Source organism: Megachile rotundata, chromosome 16, assembly GCF_050947335.1.
Source record: "Megachile rotundata isolate GNS110a chromosome 16, iyMegRotu1, whole genome shotgun sequence".
Taxonomy (NCBI): domain Eukaryota; kingdom Metazoa; phylum Arthropoda; class Insecta; order Hymenoptera; family Megachilidae; genus Megachile; species Megachile rotundata.
In genome coordinates, this window is record NC_134998.1 from 8,915,829 (window position 1) to 8,932,068 (window position 16,240).

The following is a 16,240-nucleotide window of genomic DNA, read 5'->3' on the forward strand; positions in this document are numbered from 1 at the left end:
GTCGACAATTCAAAAGCATGTCAGCAATGTCTGCGATAAACGTTTGCCAGTGTATCCTCCGCCTCTGTATTTCCTCTGAGCGGAAATTTTACGTACGCTCAATTTCCTTGCACTACCCTTCTCCCTGCCCTACCGTGGACCTGTTCGGATAATATGTATCTTCCATCACGAGTGGCACCTTGCGATCCCTCGTCGGGTTGGAACTCCCTCTGGACCTCTATTCTATGCAAACAGGCCAGGCAACCGGAACACGGAGGAAAATCGACGTCGGGAGATCGAGAGATTCGTACAATGAACAATGGCGGTAACGATAGATGGCTGTGTGCAAATGCACGATGCAGGAATAATTGAAGATGCTGAGGTCATTTTTATGGATGTGACCGATTTTCGGGGACTGCTTTTTATGTGGTGATCTGCAAATTTTCTAGTTTTTGAATTTTTTGAATTTAAATTGAATTTAATTTGCTGCTTTTGTAAATTTTTTATTCCTACTTTGGGAAGTTTTCACATCCCATCTCCTAAGTCCCCAATTCACCAAATCCTCACCTTTCAAATTCCCAAATCACCAAATTCCTGTCTCTCAATTGCAAGTCGAAATCTCAAATTTTCCCAAAATATTCAAATTTCCAATTTGACGTATTTTCAAATCCCTACCTCCTAAATTCTCACCTCTTAAATTCCCACCTCCTAAATCCCTATCTCTTAAATCCCCACCTCCTAAATCCCCACCTCCCAAATCCCCACTTTCTAAATTCCCATATCACCAAATCCCTGTCCCACAATTGCAAGTCCAAATCTCCAATTTTCCCAAAATATTCAAATTTCCAATTTGACGTATTTTCAAATCCCCACCTCCTAAATTCCCATATCCTAAATCCCCCACCTCCTAAATCCCCACCTCCTAAATTCCCACCTCCCAAATCCCCACTTCCTAAATTCCCAAATCTCTCACACTCCCAAAAGCCAAAAGCCGAAAATTTAAAAACATAAAAAGAAGGAAGCAGAGGGAGGAAAAAATAATTATGAGGCAACAGAAAAGGGCGACACGGTCGAGAGGTGGCACAGTGTATATAAAGGAAGCCTAAGGGGGTTGTTCCCGGTCTGGCAGCGGTGAGGGGGTGTTGGGTGTTACTAATTGGAGGGGAGACGAGGGGGAAACCTTGTTATCTCTTAATTGCTACGATTCTCCCCACTGTTTTGCATCGATAAGGAAAACCAGCCACTCCTCTTTTGTTTCATCCGATTTCTCTGCATCTGACGGCGTGTGCGATCGATGAAAATTATTTGTCTCTTTGAATTTGCACCGAGATAGAACGATTCTACTCCTTTGACGAGCGAGTCTACCGTGATGTATGAGAACTGTCAGGTTGTTTCACGCGGAATAACGCATTTTCAATCTTCGGTAAAATGTCTGACATTTTCGGATGATGGGAGTAACAAAATGGCGGGTGCGATATATCAACTTCAGGATTCAAGGTTTTATAAAAGTGATGGATATGAATGTAAATCATTTAGAAGAGAAGTAAAACATTTAACGTGAAGTCATTTCCTTTTCAAGTTTGAATAATTTTCATTCTTTAGGATGTAACCTAACCTCATTGGACTTAATGTATCCTAACCTTTTTTAACTTAACTTGATCTAATATGATGTACCTAATATAGCTTTATCTAGTCTGATATAACCTCATCAGACCTAATGAAATCCAACCTAACCTAATCTAATCTATGTCTAATATAATTTAACCTAACCTAACTTGGTCTACTTTAGTCTAACCTAACTTAACAGTCTAATATAACCCAACCACAACTGACTTAATTTATCCTAACCTCATCAGACTTAATTAAATCCAATCTAACCTAATCTAATCTATGTCTAATATAATTTAACCTAACCTAACATGGTCTACTTTAGTCTAACCTAACGTTATAGTCTAATACAACCTAACCACATCTGACTTAACTTATCCTAACCTTATCAAACTTAATTAAATCCAACCTAACCTAATTTAATCTATGTCTAATATAATTTAACCTAACCTAATTTGGTGTACTTTAGTCTAACCTAACTTCACAGTCTAATATCACCTAACCACATCTGACTTAATTTATCCTAACCTCATCAGACTTAATTAAATCCAACCTAACCTACTCTAATCTATGTCTAATATAATTTAACCTAACCTAACGTGGTCAACTTTACTCTAACCTAACTTAACAGTCTAATATAACCTAACCACAACTGACTTAATTTATCCTAACCTCATCAGACTTAATTAAATCCAACCTAACCTACTCTAATCTATGTCTAATATAATTTAACCTAACCTTCATTTACTTTAACCTAACTTAACAGTACTTTTGCAATAAGTCTTCCCTTCGAAAATTTCAGTACTTAATTTTCTAAAATATACATAAAAGTCGAATAAACTTGTTCAGACAATATTGTAAACTACCTTCGTTACGATTTCTATCGTAATCGCGTTAAATCCTTGAATTTATCAGTGCATTCTCCGTGAATTACGTAGGCACCGAGTTAATTGACGTCTGGCTGTCCTTTATCGAGTTTTCCAACGGATGAATGATACCAGCTTGTTTTCGCAATTAACAAGTATCCCGGTGTAGCTTGGGTCATGTGTGATCACGTTTACGCAACAGCGCGAGGAGGTTAGGGAGAAAGAGCGACGGCAGGAAAGGAAGGGTAATTATTTCGAATTCAGTGCGTTCGAATGGGAGGCACGTCCGATTGATTATTATCGAATCGTACAAACGAGGCTGCTTGATCGGATCCGTTCACCCATTCCGATTTTTCTCACTTTTTTGCGACAATTATTGACAATTTAATGCGATTGAAAATAATTTTACGTTAATTATTTTTTTATTGCTGTAATTTTATTTTATATTCAAGTTGTAATTGTGGTATTGAGGTTAATGGTGGGCTTCTTTTACTTTGAGTCGTGCGACAACTCGTGGGTTGGCTGCAGTACATGATAGTAAATGAGTACTACATAACTATTACTATTACCACAATACTATTTTTACATATATACTCTTCGCCTATACTATATTGCACAGACATGACATTTAGTTTTGTTAAAATAGGCGTGTACTCTACATTTATCAGATCCCGCGTTTTCGAGAATTTGAAATATTGCGATGATTTAGGTTTCATAAATTTCTGTGGACAGCTACGAAATATATTCGCAATAACGTTGCTAGCCGTGCCGGTTTAAATCATCGTTACCTCTTGTTATTTAAATTTTGATTTATCGAATTGGCGCGAAATTTGAATATGATTGTTAACTTTTGACAAAAACGAACATTAATATTTCTGCTGAATTTAAACATTTCTGCTCTGAAACGAGGCTTTATATTTTTATTTATTAAACAATTATATAATAAATATTATAATGTTTCTAATATAATAAATTTAATAAAAGATTATTATAATATTCCAATAGATATGATTTATATAACAATTTTTAGAATTGACAAACTTTAAAATTAAATTAAAGAATAAAAAGTACAAAGCAATGCATTAAATGTTAACATAAAAATATTTCTCGAATTGGCGCGAAATTTGAATACGTTCAATTCGATTGTTAATTTTTGATAATAAATAAATTTAAAAATTAAAGAATAAACTGTGACACGCAACAATTTAAATGTTAACATAAAAAAATTCAAATATAAATTCATCAAATATTTATTATTTAAGAATTTATTTAAGGTGGAATTGCAAACTTAAAATCAAAATAAAATTAGTAGATATTTCTTCATACATCAAAAATAAATTTCCACAAACCCCAAAATAAAATTTCCACGAGCTTTCCAAAAAAAATCCTCCCTTGATGCTTTACTTCGCTTCTCAAAAGTTTGCAACGCGAGAAGCTTAAAGGAATAAGAGCACGTCCGAAAACGAAAAAGAACAACGATGCTCGTAGGAAGAAAAAAAACGGTGTTTAGTTTTTTTTCTCGACGGTTAATCGGCTTAGGTCTTTCGTATAATTGTGTCGGTCCCTGGGGCGCGTTTCTGGCGCGCTCTTTAATAAGGTTCTTGAAGCGACAGTACGACTCCAAGGGCAAAATAAGTTTTCTCCACGTTTTGGAAGCGGGGTCCTTTGCTCGTGGAAATTCGTGGCAATTTCTGCTATGGAATGACGATCAAAGTTGATTTGCTGTGGAACGAGGACGTCGGAAATCCGCTTCAAGACGGATAATATGCCTCATCGACGCTGACGAGGCTACAAAGAAATTGTCGACTCCATCTTGAAATTGCTCTTTCATTTCGATGTTTCGTTTATTTTACTTTTGCAGAATTTATTTGCGTTTGGACGGTGAGGAATTAATGTTTGCACCAATGAAGTTTTCTGTGTAACAAGGTTTTTGTATAATTTAATATTTTTGAAGATTTTTATTGATATTTCGGAGGTGTTGACTGATAGGTTATGTTAGAAAACATGGCGTACTTACGTGACGGCATGGCGCCATTACGTGACTCAATTTAACTTAAACTATTTTCAATGAAGTTGAAAAAATTAACATAAGCTATAATTTTCGATGCAGTACGAATAGTCGATCTAACCTAACATTACTGACGACCTAACCTCACCTAAACCTCACCTGAAAGCTCCACTATAATTAACCTTGTGTTATTACAACAAAAAAAGAAGAAATATTGATAGGAAAGTTGTATAACATATAATTTTCGATGCAGTACGTATAGTCGATCTAACCTAACATTACTGACGACCTAACCTCACCTAAACCTAACCTGAGAGCTCCATTATAATTAACCTTGTGTTAATACAACAAAAAAAGAAGAAATATTGATAGAGAAGTTGTATAACATATAATTTTCGATGCAGTACGTATAGTCGATCTAACCTAACATTACTGACGACCTAACCTCACCTAAACCTAACCTGAGAGCTCCATTATAATTAACCTTGTGTTAATACAACAAAAAAAGAAGAAATATTGATAGAGAAGTTGTATAACATATAATTTTCGATGCAGTACGAATAGTCGATCTAACCTAACATTACTGACGACCTAACCTCACCTAAACCTCACCTGAAAGCTCCACTATAATTAACCTTGTGTTATTACAACAAAAAAAGAAGAAATATTGATAGGGAAGTTGTATAACATATAATTTTCGATGCAGTACGTATAGTCGATCTAACCTAACATTACTGACGACCTAACCTCACCTAAACCTCATCTGAAAGCTCCACTATAATTAACCTTGTGTTAATACAACAAAAAAAGAAGAAATATTGATAGGGAAGTTGTATAACATATAATTTTCGATACAGTACGTATAGTCGATCTAACCTAACATTACTGACGACCTAACCTCACCTAAACCTAACCTGAGAGCTCCGCTATTAACCTTGCGTTACTATAACACAAAAAGAAGCAATATTGATAGGAAAGTTTTTCTAGTCCGCCATATTTTATGTGACACTGTATTTTTAGGACATTCTCTAATCCACTATAATTCATTTTCTACTACAATTCAATATTATACGAAAACTTCTGTTCGATATTGTACATGCAGAGGTGGAGGCAACCGCTAGTTCAACGTGAAAATAAATTCGAAAGGGGTGCGAAGCATGCTTTCGTAGGGGTCAAGTTCTCGGTCGTCTCATTAGAAACGCGAACACAATCCCCCTACCGACTCGTTCTCCAATTACTGTTGTTCGCTCGTTTCTGGTTCCTGGTTCGAAGCAGGTTCAGAACATTGGCGTAGGCACACAATCATTCACTATAACGTTCTATATTCTCAAATTTATAAATACTGTTACATTTTTATTATACTTATACTCTTAATTTTCATTTTTTAATACCACTGTTCTAAACTTTATCTTGTAAAAATATTGATGAAGCAAATTGTTGACAAAATCATTTAAGAATTGATACGTTTCATGTTTTGACAAAATTATTTAAAAATTGACACGTTTCATGTTTTGACAAAATTATTTAAAAATTGATACGTTTTATGTTTTGACAAAATTATTTAAAAATTGATACGTTTCATGTTTTAACACAATTATTTAAAAATTGATACGTTTCATGTTTTAACACAATTATTTAAAAATTGATACGTTTTATGTCCTGACAAAATTATTTAAAAATTGACACGTTTCATGTTTTGGCAAAATTATTTAAAAAATGATACGTTTCATGTTTTGACAAAATTATTTAAAGAATGATACGTTTCATGTTTTGACAAAATTATTTAAAAATTGATACGTTTTATGTTTTGACAAAATTATTTAAAAATTGATACGTTTCATGTTCTGACAAAATTATTTAAAAAATGATACGTTTTATGTTTTGACAAAATTATTTAAAAATTGATACCTTTCATGTTCTGACAAAATTATTTAAAAATTGATACGTTTTATGTTTTGACAAAATTATTTAAAAATTGATATGTTTCATGTTTTGACAAAATCATTTAAAAAATGAAATGTTAAATAAACAAGTCTAACTATGTGAATATGTAATAAAATCTAAATCTTGTATCTAATGTAAACAATGTAAATAATCTTGCATTGTGATAGTTTATGAATATACAAGTTACGCCAATGTGTTATGGCAGCAGCAAAGAAAAAGATCCATCGACTCCTTTTGCGCGTGAATAAAGGAATTTGTACGCGACGTTCACGCAAAATCCATAATTGCTTCGCACGGTTGCACATCGCCGTCTGTTTGCCAATTTGTTCGGTTTCCCGGTGTTTGCGTTCCACTGAAAACACCGACCCTTCCTTTGCTGCGGGGAGCCGTCCGTTCGAAAAGCGGCATTACTTCCGTTCGATGCCGCTTCTCAAATAACACCATTTTTAGTAGATTAGAAAATGTCGAAAGAGTACACAATGTCACGCAAAATGTAGTACACTGAAAACTATGCTATTGTATAAAATATACTAAAAGATATCCTAGTAATATACGATATCAACAAAATTATTAATAATCCGTTGATAACGTATCAACAAAACTAAAATACCTTGCAACAACGCGGTAAAGGTTATACGAAAATAAAATGGTAGATAAAAACTGTAGCACACTAGCCAAGTGCATTACGGATAGTGGTTTTTAATAATATCCCAAGGATATATCAAGCAATCTGCAGCAATGAAACACGCGTGCACGATACAAGGATGATACCAGAAAATGGCGAATGTGAGACATAAATTTTTGTAAGATTTAACCGTGGCAATTAAGAGAGAACAGCTAAAAATGGATGCACTGGCAAGAGGGAAGATGGAGAAGGCTACTAAATAATAGAGAGACTCTTCGCCTTCCCTTCAATTATCCCTGCGTACATTTTTACGGCGCGGAGGTTAGGTTCGCTCCATTAGGAACCCGATATCGGGTCGGATGCGAGGCCTTTTTTGATAGTTTATTTGGATCGTTTAAACTTCCTGCTAGGCTCTTTATCGATCCTATTCCCTCGTCTCTCGTAGGAGGCCTTTGAAAGGTGAGAGCGGAGATAAAGGCTGATGTTAAATATTCTGCTGCAGTGATTTTCGATGGTGGTGGAGTGAGATTTAGGCATTTGGGAATTTGGGGAATTTGGGGAATTTGGGGAGTATGGGATTTGGGGAGAGTGGGATTTTGGGAGATTGGGATTTTGGCAGAGTGGGATTTGGGGAGAGTGGGATTTTGAGTGAGTGGGATTTTGGGAGAGTGGGATTTGGGGAGAGTGGGATTTTGGGAGATTGGGATCTGGGGAGAGTGGGATTTGGGAGATTGGGATTTGGGGAGATTGGGATTTGGGGAGAGTGGGATTTTGGGAGATTGGGATTTGGGGAGAGTGGGATTTGGGCAGAGTGGGATTTTGGGAGATTGGGATCTGGGGAGAGTGGGATTTTGGGAGATTGGGATCTGGGGAGATTGGAATTTGGGGAGATTGGGATTTTGGGAGAGTGGGATTTGGGGAGTTTGGGATTTGGGGAGATTGGGATTTGGGGAGTTTGGGATTTAGGGAGAGTGGGATTTGGGGAGAGTGGGATGTGGGGAGATTGGGATCTGGAGAGATTGGGATCTGGGGACATTGGAATTAGGGAAGATTGGAATTTGGGGAGAGTGGAATTTGGGAAAATTGGGATTTGGAAAGGTTAGAATTTGGGGATTTGACGATTTGGAGATTTCAGAAACTTTGCAAATTTTGTCAATTTTGGAAATGTTGCGATTTGGCGATTTTAGGACGTAGCGACTTAGCACATAGTTAATTCAGAACATATGCTTTCCAGAAACCCACCCAGTTCGTTTCCACTTCAACATACACATTCAGTTTTAACAAACCCCAAAAAATGATGCACTTTCCAAAATTGTCCCCACGTAACAATTTATTTATTTGCACATCAGACGGTCGAGAGTTCCAGTTGATGGGACACGAAAGGTCGAAATATGTTTACTAAAATGATAGAAATACACATTCAGCTGCGATGCTCATTGGGAAATGGACAGCAGCGGTCCGTGAAAAGGAAGCAAGGCTCTCGCTTGTTATGTTTGCGTACGTCCTACGGGGCAACTTCACAAGTTTACACTTAATCACGAAATGGACTTGGATTGGAAACGGCAAACTCTCCTCCGTCCTGTGTCGTTCAAACTTTAGTTAGCGACACTCGATGCGCTTTGAAGTCGGACTATATCGCCGACCCTAACTGGATAGCGCTTGTTAGTGGGAGGCGATAATCCACTTGTGGACGATTATAATTTTTGACGTTTATTAAATGGTTGAGAAATATAAAATAGGTGTATGGAACACCCAATTGTATTATAGGACAACATATTTTAAAATAGAATGATAGTATGAGACGTATAATGGCAGTATAAGGGAATGATTTAGGGTGGCATAATTGTATAATAGCAAACTTGAGAAATTGTAGAAAATGAGAGGTTTGTGAATGGTACTAGAGTTTGTGAGTGGTACTAGATGTTCTGGTTAATAGATCTTAATTTTCATTTGTAGGAAATAATTTAAATTTGCAAGAAGGACATTCTTTATTCAAAGTATGCATCTAGGTGTATATGGTTCATATGTGGTCCACATACTGTTACCTATATGTTCTATCGCCTCTTCCTATACCCACATACTCCTATATCCACATATCCTATACCCACACATCCTATACCCACATACTCTATGCTCACATACCCTATACCCACATATCCTATACCTACATGGCCTATACCCACATACCCTATACCCACATATCCTATACCCACATGCTCTATGCCCACATATCCTATACACACATATCCTATACCCACATGGCCTATACCCACATATTTCTATACCCACATATCCTATACCTACATATCCTATACCCACATGGCCTATACCCACATATCCTACACCCACATATCCTATATCCATATACTCCATACCTACATAGCCTATATCCACATATCCTATACCCACATATCCTATACCCACATGGCCTATACCCACATATCCTACACCCACATATCCTATATCCATATACTCCATACCTACATAGCCTATATCCACATATCCTACACCCACATATCCTATACCCACATATCCTATACCCACATATCCTACACCCACATATCCTACGCCCACATATCCTATATCCACATGGCCTATACCCACATACTCCTATACCCACATACTCCATACCTACATACCCTATACCCACATACCCTATACCCACATATCCTATATCCACATATCCTATACCCCCATATCCCATACCCCAAAAATTACCTCTACACCCCATACCACCATATTTACAAACCTACACTCCTAGAATCCCAAATGAAAAATCAGCGCCCCTCAAGAAACGCCTGGTTAAAAAAGAAACAAAACCATCGCAGATAAGAACAATTGCAGTGGGCACGATAAGAAATGAAGTGGAGTAGACGGTGGCAGATGGCACGTGACTCACGCGTGAACCGAACCCCGTGATATATCTACCCCCCTCCATCAGCACCGATTCGTAAATAAATTAGCCTCTATCGGATGTGGAGATAACGCGTTATTTATGGTCAGCTCGTGACGGTGCACCCTTAGGAAAGGAAAAAGGTGGCCGCAGGTAAAGCTGATCGTTTGGTTCGCTTAATGCAATAGAAGGGATCGACTCACCTCGGGGGTGCATTCGGCTGGAATAAGTGGACTTTGTGGTTCGGTGTTTAACACCGAGGTACTTTGTATCTACCTTCTGTCGCGTGCCACGATTTTTTATTCTGTATCGTACTTCTTGTGGTTATCTGGTGTCTCGTTGACTTATGCCGTGCTATGGTGTACTTGTGGTTTTTCTAATGAAGATTCAGTGGATGTTATTAGGGACAATAATATATTTAGTAAGGACAATGTGTACGATGTCACTATGCTGATATGAAACGTTAACGATGGACATATATGTGTACATGTGTGTACCTATGTGTGTATATGTGTGCATGTATATGTCTACATATGTGTACGTATGTGTGTTGCACATATATGTCCACATGTGTGTACGTATGTGTGTATGTGTGTGAATATATATGTCCACATATGTGTCCATATGTGTATATGTGTGTGAACATATATGTCCACATGTGTATACATATGTGTGTATGTGTGTGAACATATATGTTCACATGTGTGTACGTATGTGTGTATATGTGTGCACATATGAATCTACAAACATTCATATGTATAATTCAATGTATAAACATTCATGTATGCATATGTGTATATGTATGTGTGTACGAATGTGAAATGCACCTATATGTGCCTAAATCTCTATGAATACATGTATGTATATGTACGTATGTGTACCTACAAACACAGTTACTAAACTACATAATGAACAAACATAATTTTGTCTTCAATAACGCAACTGCACACAAGGATCATTCTCCGTTTGAAACAAGTTCGATGTGTCCGTCCGAATCGTTGTTAATTGATAGCTGGGCGTGGTACACCTGGTTTGCTGATCGATACCAGAGGCCCCTACGGTCACGTATCCCACCCTGTTTCTACCTCTGTTACTCGACCACATTTTCTCCCCTCTCCCTTTATCATTCGTATCCTGGGGAAAAAGGGCAATCCACTCATCCAGGTTTTATCCTCGAGGATGGCACGTAAAGTCAAAAGAACGTCAAAAGAACGCTTTAACCACGGTGAAATACGAGCGAGAAATCTAATATAAAAAGCAATATCGGAAGTGACACTTTCAGGAATATATTTCCTCTTATTCGCTTTTGAATGCTCTTCGTGTGATTTGGTATGTTCTTTTGTTGCGCTGCTATGCAAAAGATGGCGGATGATTGTTGGAAAGACTTGAGGATGTGCTATTGGTCTGAAGATGAGGTTAACTTAACCTTGATTAGGTAGTAGTAGTAATATTTGATTTAAAATTGGAAATGTTGGAGGTGATATGGTATGATATCACTTATACCCACACATCCTATACTCACATAACCTATACCCATATATTCTATACCCACATACCCTATATCCACATATCCTATACCCACATACCCCTATAGCCACATATTCCTATACCCACATACCTTATACCCACATATCCTATACCCACATATTCCTATACCCACATATTCTATACCCACATACTCCTATACCCACATACTCCTATACCCACATACCCTATACCCACATATCCTATACCCACATACTCCTATATCCACATACCCTATACCCACATATCCTATACCCACATACTCCTATATCCACATACCCTATATCCACATATCCTATACCCACATACCCCTATACCCACATACCCCTATACCCACATATCCTATACCCACATACCCTATACCCACATATCCTATACCCACATATCCTATATCCACATACCCTATACCCACATATCCTATACCCACATACCCTATACCCACATATCCTATACCCACATACTCCTATATCCACATACCCTATATCCACATATCCTATACCCACATACCCCTATACCCACATACCCCTATACCCACATATCCTATACCCACATACCCTATACCCACATATCCTATACCCACATATCCTATATCCACATACCCTATACCCACATATCCTGTACCCACATACCCCTATACCCACATATCCTATACCCACATATCCTATACCCACATACTCCTATACCCACATATCCTATACCCACATACTCCTATACCCACATACTCCTATACCCACATATCCTATACCCACATACTCCTATACCCACATACCCTATACCCACATACTCTTATACCCACATACCCTACACCCACATATCCTATACCCACATACTCCTATACCCACATACCTTATACCCACATATCCTATACCCACATATTCCTATACCCACATACCCTATACCCACATATCCTATACCCACATACTCCTATATCCACATACCCTATACCCACATATCCTATACACCTATGTCCCTATACCCTATACCCCCATATCCCCATACTCCATATCCCCATATCCCCATATCCCATACCCCCATACCCCAGCGTCCTAATACCCTACTATCCTACTATCCAACCACCCCATATAACTATAAAACTGCCAACCAATACCAACACTCCCTACATCATCCAACTCATCATTAAACACTCTTCTAATCCCACACACTCGAATTAGAAACTCCCAATATCATTACTTCCGCAAGTTTTTATCTGCGTTCACCGGAAGTTTTTAAAGGATTCAATGTATTCGCATAATTCCCACGATATTGAAATTTTACTCCATGCATATTTATCGCTATACAGCCTTAATTTGCTCTCGCTAATTAAGTGCCGTTGCAGACGAATAATGCCAGCCGTTGAATTTTTCTCACAAATCAGCGCAATTTCATTTAATGAAACTTTCCTCCGGCCTTTCTATACATTGTGGCTGATTTATCATTCCAATGCAGGATACGGTGAAATGAGGTTTTATATGTTCTCTGTTATGAATTTTATGTGGAGGTTTATACAGTGGTGCGTTAATTTATATTTTTAAATTATTTTTGTATTCATGAGAAATTTGTGTTAGTGTTTTGTATGCAGGTTTTTATCGATGCTTGCTATAAATGGATGTTAATTTTAAATATTACTTTTCAGGTTTTTTGTATGGGAATTATTTATTGATTTAAACGAGCTATTGAGTTAGTAATTGGCTTTCGAAAGAAGGAATGGGAAGAAAAAAGTAGTAAAAATTCGAGATTAATTTTGTTCGCGTCTGACAAGAAGGCAAATGAACATATAGGATCGCAATTTATTTATCCAAGCTATTAAGTTACTAATTGACTTTCAAAAGAACGAGTAATAGTAAAAATTATGTAGTAAAATTGATTCGAGATTAGTCTTGTATGCGTCCGACAAGAAGGCAGATGAACCAACAGGATCGCAATTTATTTATCCAAGCTATTAAACTACTAATTGACTTTCAAAAGAACGAGTAATAGTAAAAATAATGTAGTAAAATTTCTTCGAGATTAGTGCACGCGTCTGACAAGAAGGCAGGCGAACCAACAGGATCGCAATTTATTTATCCAAGCTATTGAGTTACTAATTGACTTTCAAAAGAACGAGTAATAACAAGAATAATATAGTAAAGAATAATATAGTGGACGCGTCCGACAAGAAGGCACCTGAACCAATAGAATCATAATGCTCCCGAGAGTCAACTTACCAAACGCGTGATACTACGTTAAAACCGTTTCTTTTTAATCCTTTCATAATGAAAATACTGCTGAACACGTTCGTTGAAGAAAATTTGAAAAACAAAGGGTAACAAAGACATGAAAGGCTACAGGAATTGCAGAGTTGAAGGACTATCGTGGACCTTGATCTCCCTGCGATAAATATTATCCACCCTCTGTCGCGGTGGTAACGAGATCGTATCTGACGCCGTTGCGTGTCATTTGCATATTTCAGCCGGAGGCGTCGGGTAGATCCTTGCTTTTGGCAATTCGAAATGCACGAGGGTGGTTCGATTTACATTTCAGTATCGAGACTACCCTCAGGTGGCAAGTCTATGTATTTCGCGCTCGAAGACGTCAGCGAGAAACGCTTACATTTAGTATGTTTGTGTAGAAAATGACGAATAACGTCTCACCTCATTAAATCACGTTACAAAGCTAGAATAAATAACTTTATTAAGAAACATGAACATTTTGAATATTATATTAATTTTGCTACGTTTGTTTTTTATGTAATGTCCGCCATTTTGGTTTTTGACGTAACGTCCGCCATCTTGTTTTCTTACGTGAAGCCAGAAAAATTGTCTTCATTAAGAAACACGAACATTTTGAATATTATATTAATTATTCCATTTTTATTTTTTTATGTAATGTCCGCCATTTTGGTTTTTATATAGAGTCCGCCATCTTGTTTCCTTACGTAAAGCCAAAGAAATTAATAACTGCATTAAGAAACAAGAACATTTTGAATATTATATTAATTATGCCATATTTGTTTTATATAATTTCCGCCATCTTGTTTTTTGACGTAGCGTCCTCCATCTTGTTTTCTTACATTAAGACAGCCATTGCGTTGTTATATAAACTGTGTCATTGCTGATGTCAAAACGAGTCGATCGACATCTCATTTATGAAAATCCATCAAGTAGTTTTGATTTAAAACAAAATTATATATAAAGATGTGAGAAAAACACTTACTACGTCACTTGACGAAATTTTAAATAAATAATTTTATTTTGTAATTTGCAATCAACTAATCAATACCATCGTAAATGAATAATACAAAGAACAGAAACCTAATTATTAGAAATATGAAAATGTAAAAGAATTACAAAGCATGTAGCTTCAGTGTTCATAACCTAAAAAGTTCAAAGTTCAAGCTCGTATAACGCAAAGTTCGTGGATTCTCAAAAAAAGTGCCTACATACTTCTTCCCTTCTAACAAGCTTGAATTACGACTCCAGTATAATTTAAAATTAAACGAGGTGTATTAAATTCACGTACTGCTTGGATATCTCAATTAAAACTTTGCAAGCCCCAAAGTTCAAAGTTCAATTACGAAACTTGCTCGTACAAATTGCAAAGTTCATTTGTACACTGGGGGAAGAAATATTCTTCGATCATTTAAAGTAGTGGAAAGAATTATTAAACAAAGTCACTTTGGTATTATTAAAATTTAAGTGATTAGAATCAGAAAGTAGTTTAAAGTTTAAAGGTGACTGCGCCATTTTGTTAACGATTGTAATACAAAATGGCTGACTATATGAAAACTGTTTCGGTTTACAATTGATTGATGTTCGATTTATTTGAGAACACAGAAATATGGTAGTTTGAAGTTTAAGGTTGACAGAATGTGACTGCGCCATTTTGTTAACGATAGTAAAACAAAATGGCCGACCACATGAAAATTGTTTCAGTACAAAACTGACTGGTGCTCAATTATTATAGTTTGAACACATAGAAAGTACAACAACGTGAAGTTAAAAATTGACAGAAGGTACCACCGCCATTTTATCAACACTATTAAAACAAAATGGCCGAATACATGAAAATTGTTTCAGTACAAAACTGATCAATGTTTGATAAATTTGATAACATAGAAAGCACAGCAACTTAAAGTTAAAAATTGACACAAGCTGACTCCGCCATTTTGTTAACACCACAAATACAAAATGGCTGACAGTTCGACACCCGTCCCTGAGCAATTTAATCAATACCCAATGGATTCAATCGTAAAGTACATTTCATTGTTCATAAATAAAAACTGATTAAAGACGTCAATAAAATATTGAAAGAAAACTTGATTAATTACATTCAATAAAAAATTGAAGAGGGAAGTTTATAAAGGGTTCCTTCAAGAATATCGTGATACGGGTCCTTTATATAATTCTTCGCAGAGGAATCGAAGCAAAAGCAAATATCAAAAGCAACGTCCCTTCCAGTTTACCCGACACAAGACAAACAATGTGGTGGTGACTTACCCGGGCAGGACATGGCGAACTGTCCCTGGAGAGACTGCCAAGAGTCACCAATAAACGACGGGAAGCCCCCAACACTGAGTCTCGCCATCCCTCTGCAACAATAAATATAGAACTGTTATTTACTGCCGGCCGTTTCTTACTAACATCTGCTTTCTACAAGAAGTAGGATATCTTGATGTGTAACACGTTCGGTGTGATGGTGGGTGGGGGTCACAGTTCAAGTTGGGAATTTGGACGGTTGAGGAATTGGGAATTTGATGTGATGGCGAATTGGGGAATTGGGACTTTTGGAAATTGGGGAGTGGGAAATTGGGACTT

The 16,240-nt window shown here is 36.8% G+C and overlaps 1 protein-coding gene across 2 annotated transcripts in view; it reads right to left on the reverse strand.

The window, feature by feature from the left end:
• Nucleotides 1-16,008, reverse strand: part of ChAT (Choline acetyltransferase) — a 68,520-nt gene extending 52,512 nt beyond the window's left edge. For both annotated transcript variants that reach the window (XM_076541224.1, XM_012281817.2), the window contains exon 1: nucleotides 15,923-16,008. The gene's annotated coding sequence lies outside the window, so the exon portion shown is untranslated. The remainder of the gene's footprint in view (nucleotides 1-15,922) is intronic.
• Nucleotides 16,009-16,240: the final 232 nt, after the last annotated feature.